Source organism: Ambystoma mexicanum, chromosome 10 (genome assembly GCF_040938575.1).
Source record: "Ambystoma mexicanum isolate Mex_15411 chromosome 10, UKY_AmexF1_1, whole genome shotgun sequence".
Classification (NCBI taxonomy): domain Eukaryota; kingdom Metazoa; phylum Chordata; class Amphibia; order Caudata; family Ambystomatidae; genus Ambystoma; species Ambystoma mexicanum.
In genome coordinates, this window is record NC_090932.1 from 1,627,729,170 (window position 1) to 1,627,735,169 (window position 6,000).

The 6,000-nt window shown below is 45.7% G+C and overlaps 1 long non-coding RNA gene across 1 annotated transcript in view; it reads left to right on the plus strand.

Moving 5' to 3' along the window:
- LOC138492689 (uncharacterized) overlaps positions 1–5,434 on the plus strand; it is a 60,105-nt gene extending 54,671 nt beyond the window's left edge. The window contains exon 3 of the long non-coding RNA XR_011276250.1: positions 5,012–5,434. This is a non-coding gene — a long non-coding RNA (uncharacterized lncRNA). The remainder of the gene's footprint in view (positions 1–5,011) is intronic.
- The last annotated feature ends 566 nt before the right edge of the window (positions 5,435–6,000 follow it).

Genomic DNA, 6,000 nt, shown 5'->3' on the forward strand with positions numbered 1-6,000 from the left:
AGCCTGTATAATCCAATGGTAATTGTTAGTATAGATATATGTGGGACTTTTATAGAGACATAACCTACTGAAAGACTTTGAACAAGTGTTATTTAGTGCATGCATTATCGAGAATATGTTATGTTAGCTTAGATAGATAGTGACCACCCTGCTTCACAGCGACCAGACCTTCACCCATTCGGAGCACAGACGTCTGACGTCCATCCTTGAATGGAGACACACTTGATTCATTTAAAAAATCGAAACAACCGTTGTTAAAATATGTGGTGTTTTATTTTGTATCTTATTTTCATGACACAAAAATACAAGACTTTAAAGATTATACAGGTCAGGTTGCAGCACAGCGAGAGAAAATCCCCTGTACTGACCGCTGTCACTCAGGAACGTTTCTCTAATGGCACGAACGCACAGGCAGGCATCACTCTTCGAACACGGTGTCCAAGCCTCCCGTGGAGCTACCATGTAAAGGAACGATAGGCCACCAGCCTGTACCACCTGTGAAAAGGAATGAAACAAACTGTTTTTAAATGACCAAGATAAGTTTAATAAATGTTTGTTGTCAATGACAATTCTTGTAACTAATGGCATTCTGCACGGACAAATGCAATCTAGACAATGCACACTATTGAACGACTTACATGCGTTTCAATGATATGTAGATGTAATTTTGGATATAGTAGAAGAACATGAAATAGGAGTGGCATGACAAGCAGAGTATACTCATTATTCGGATTACGAGGACGAACAGTTGCGCGAAGCTCGTGCATAAGCACCATCATTATTCTCAACACGGGCCGTGTGAGGCAGGCTGCCCTGAAATCTGGCAGCTCGGTGATGCATTGCGGTCGTGGCTCGCCTTCCGAAATGTAGGCCAGGCATCCCGAGTTTTCTCGGCAGCAGCAGTTCTCGTCCTCAGTTGGCATTAGCTCGCACCGATTGCATGTGCACCAGGTGGAGACGCCGTCTATGCGACTAGGCCCAGGCTCTTCATCTGTTGATTCGTCCTGCCAACTGCCGTCCGAATCCCCATCGTTTTCGCGTGCTTCCATTTCCAGTAGTTCCTCCTCGGTATACTCGGGCTCATACATGTAGGGCATTATTTTAGCCATTGTGTGTTAAACAAACTAAAATAATTTATAGCGGTGGTACTGGTATCTGTTCACACGGGCTACAAGCGGCGAAGGTAGCTGACCAGAGCACTGAAACGAGTCACAGAATACTCAAAGTAACACAGAGAGAGGAATGGAATCGAAAATCTGCTGCTGTGTGTTGTGAAACGGTCTGTTTATACTTATTGAGGAAAGAGGCGTCCTGCCATTTCCATGGCGACACGTCATTAGCTGAAGCGCAGCGAATGTTGACACAAGACGTGCTTTGGCGTTGGGAAATGGACGGTACGAGTCTGCTGATGACAGGCTCAGGGGCGGGGAATTTGATTTAGTGCCGCAAAAACAGGTCAGCCAGGGCGATGGGGGAAATGATAGGATTATCAGAAAATGGCGGCTCCCTGGTGCTTGTTTTCACGTGTGTTTAATGGACGAAAACTCGGGTAAGGTCCATAGGAAAGTTTTCTAAAATCGAGCCACTTAGGCTTAAAAAAACATGGCTGACCCGTAGGGACAATAAACATTTTTTACTAGACCATGCCTTTAAGATCGACAGTAAGCTAAGCGACCTGGCGTCGTACGAGGCAGGTGAAGGAGCAAGAGGCCTACAATTCGGCGAGGCATTCGCTAAGGAAATGGCACAGTTCGTGGGAACTTATTCAGCTCTTGAACGAGCACAAAGCTGAATCAAAAAGATTTTCCCCACTCAAGTTTTTTCCGGGAGTGGACGTTACAGGGGTCGTACGTCTGGTCGGTTTAACCATCAACGAAGACCCCAGGGGCCACACGGCCAATATTGGGAAGGAAGACAACAAGACACATTCTTCGCAGCCAGGTCCAGATTTCCCAGAGGACGAAGAGGGAGAGGTGCATACCGGCAACCAAATGCCTCAGGAGGTGAGTGCAACAAGAGTTCGAGTAGGAGGGAGAACCCTCCAGTTTCTAAGCGCATGGCAAGCATTATCGCGCGATGCATGGGTACTGCAAGAAGTAGCAGGACTTCAGCTAGAATTGGTGGGAAACCCAGTTCAGAGATCAGAACCCCATTTTATTCAGATGCCTCGAGAAGAGGCAAGATTGTTGAACAGCGAAATTCTCCAATTAGCAGACAAAAATGCTATAGAAAAAGATATGCACGGAGGGCCAGGCTTCCTCAGCAATTTATTTCTTGTTCACAGGGGAGACAAAGTACGCCCTGTCATAAATCTGAAGAAACTGAACGAATGGGTGGTTTACAACCATTTCAAGATGGAGGGCATTCATCTACTTCGAGATCTCCTCCGGACGGGGGACTGGTTAGCGCGATTAGACCTCAAAGACGCGTATCTAACGATTCTGATAGCTCAAGAGTTTCGGAAATATCTGAGGTTTCGGTGGGAAGGAGAGATATGGCACTTCACGTGTCTTCCGTTCGGACTAGAATCGGCACCTTGGGCATTCACCAAATTGATGAAATCCGTTGCAGCAGCCATAAGAGAGCGAGGCATTTGCATAATCATTTACCTAGACGACATTCTCGTCATGGGTTCAGACAAAGTCACGCTTTCCAAGAGCGTGCAATGGATATTCACGCTCTTGACCTCGCTAGGATTCCTAGTAAATTTAGACAAATCCCAGCTAGTGCCAGTGCAGAATATAGAATTCCTAGGTTTCAGTATAGATACAAACGAAGCAACCCTAGAGCTACCACATCACAAAGTGAAGGCGATAAAGAAAGAGCTCAGAACAGTTATAGCAAAGAAAGTCATATCTCTTTGAGCTCTCGCAAGGGTAGTTGGCCTGTTAGCGGCTTCGATACACACAATCTTTCCGGGTCCGCTGCATTATCGAGCTCTGCAGAGGCTCAAGATGAGACACGAGGGGATAGGATATCACCAGCTAGTGACCCTAGACCCAGAAGCGATCTTGGAACTCCACTGGTGGCTCGCCAACATGGAGGTCTGGAATGGCCGGGCGATTTTCGGAGACTCACCGGACATCGTCATAGAATCAGACACAAGCAGGTCCGGATGGGGAGCCAGATGCGAGAACTTAGAGACAGGGGGGGGAAGTGGTCAAAACAGGAACTAGAAATGCACATAAACTGTCTCGAACCTTTGGCAGGGTCCTTTGCAGTGCAAGCATTTACGAAGGACAAAGTTCAGTGTTGCGTTCTGCACAAAATGGACAACATTTCAGCAGTGCATTATATCAACAAGCTGGGAGGAACGAGATCGAGGATGCTAGCAGAACTATCAAGACTTTTGGCACTACTGCCTTCAGAATCAAGTAACAGTCACAGCAGAGTATCTGCCAGGGACGCTCAACGAGAGAGCGGACTGGAATTCATGATATCTTGTAGATTCAAGCGATTGGAAACTACACCCGAGTGTGTTCAACAGATTGCAGAACCTCTGGGGTCCCGTTCATATACATCTACTTGCGTCCAGACTGAACGCTCAGACGCAGACTTATTTCAGTTGGAGATTAGACCCAGGGGCAGCGGGCACAGACGCCTTCCTCCAACCTTGGAACGGAACACTGAATTATGCCTTCCCTCCGTTTCTCATGATCTCGAGAGCACTAGCGAAAGTGCGCAGGGAGCGAGCAGACCTATTAATAGTCCTTCCCCTCTGGAGATGGCAGCCTTGGTTTCCAGTAGTGATGGAACTTTCTACTGATTTTCCAAGGATAGTTCCACAGCAGCAGGACCTTCTACTAGACCCAATCGGGAGAATGCACCCCCTAGTATCGACAGGCACCCTGCGATTGATAGCTTGCAAGGTTTCAGGAGAAAGTGGGAACCGCCAGGCATTTCGCGACTCACTGCAGACTGTATCAGAGATTCATGGGCGCCTTCCACCGTCAGGAGCTATAACACGGCATGGAAGAGTTGGGCTTAATGGTGCACAGAGCATGGTTTGGATCATGTTTCTGCCCCATTAGTTCAGTTATTGAACTTCCTAGCAATAACATTCCAAGAAGGTAGTACCTTCAGGACGATAGGTGTGCTGCGGTCCGCGATCTCTGCAGGTCATGACATGGTAGAGAGTAAAGCTATAGGAGAACATCCGTCAGTCTTGCGTCTTTTGAGAGGAATGAAATTAAGAAAGCCCCCAGAACCTAAGTATACCACATTATGGGATGTCAGGGAAGTTTTTCAGCTGTTTCTGGCATGGCCAGACAATAAAGATTTATCTCCATCGCAACTCTCTGGCAAGCTGGCAATGTTGTTGTGTCTCACAGCATGCTGAAGAGTTTCCGATGTAAAAGCGCTAGAGATAAACAGGAAGATATTCTATCCAGAGGGAGTAGCTTTTTCCAAAAACAGACACTCGAGTGATTTCATACCCCTATTTTACAGAAAATAAGAAACTGTGTGTAGCACAATGTATTAAAGATTATGAAACAGCCGCAGTGCTGCTGAGACCGTGAGGCGTAATGCAGCTGCTAATAGTGCATAGAAAACCTTTTCATGCAGTAGCAACAGCGACAATTGCGAGATGGGTACGTGAAATAATGCAATGGGCAGGCATAGACTTGTCACAGTTTGGGGCGCATTCAGCTAGAGGGGTGATGGCATCTAGAGCATTTGCAGCGGGAGTGCCACTCCAAGATATAATGAAATCGGCCGACTGGTCCTCCGAGTCTACTTTTAAGACTTTTTATTTCAAGCCAGTGTCAGATTTGGCAAATAGGGTGGTGGCTAGCTTTGAAGAAGCATAATGCGAGCCTCCTGTCTTGTCATAGAATAAAGATTGCCAACGCTGACAGCTCAGGAAGTCTTCATTCTATTAAAGACAAGGAGGCGAGCATTATATCCCACCCAGAAAGACTCAAAAGTTGATGTTATAATGTTGATATCATATGTTCAACTTTGTCTCATCACCCACCCTTAAAAAAAATATGTTTCTGTTTTTTTCTAGGAGATGATCAGAAAGGAGCATGATCTCCATCACGGTACCGGTGAAGTACTCCATCGTCTGAGAAGCAGTGGCGTTTGGTTCCAAGAACACTGTTTCATTTATAAGTTGGTTGTTGACAGTTCATAGCAGAGTTGGATTTGTTTCAGAGGATTTTCAAGGCAAGAAAGAAAGAGGAAAGGACCAGGGACAGTAGGGTTCTTATAGGATGACCTATCACCGCATTGGAGCATGGGATAAGCTCAGGACTACTGCACTCCTGGGGGTTAATGGGAGTTTGAGTTTGAGAGTTTTTTCGAGATGTAAAACTCTGGTTTGAAACTTTTAAACTTCGGATTGGCTATTTTATTTTTGTAAAAAAAAAATCACAAAAATAGATGTTTAAAAGTATAAGTTGAAAAGCTGTTGTGGCAGTATTAAAGAAAGATAAAGCATAATGCTTGCCTCCTTGTCTTTAATAGAATGAAGACTTCCTGAGCTGTCAGCGTTGGCAATCTTTATTATCCCGCTCACCTGCCATACGATTGTATCTACAGTACCCCTTTCCCTTTAATTTTCCCTGTCGGATTTTGCCTCTTGAACTTGCTCGCTGCCTTTAAGCTGCACCGTGACTGTGCTCACAGTACCCTTTGCCTCTGATTTTGCTTGTGAACTTGCCTTAATTTGCTGGCTGCTATTAGGCTGCACTGTGATTGTGCTTACAATACCTTCTGCCTCTGATTTTGCCTTTGAACTTGCGCGCTGATTTTAAGCTGCACTGTGATTGTGCTCACAGTACCTTCTGCCTCTGATTTTGCCTTTGAATTTACTTGCGGTTCTTAACTTGCATTGAGATTGTGCTCACATCACCTATTGCCACCTGACTCTACTCAGAATAGCCATGCTATTTGAATCTACGTACTGTGTTCACCGGCCATTTCAAACCTGTTCATTGTACCTACTGTCTATGTGATTGTGCTCATCTGCTTATGCCATTTGAACATGGTCTGTGT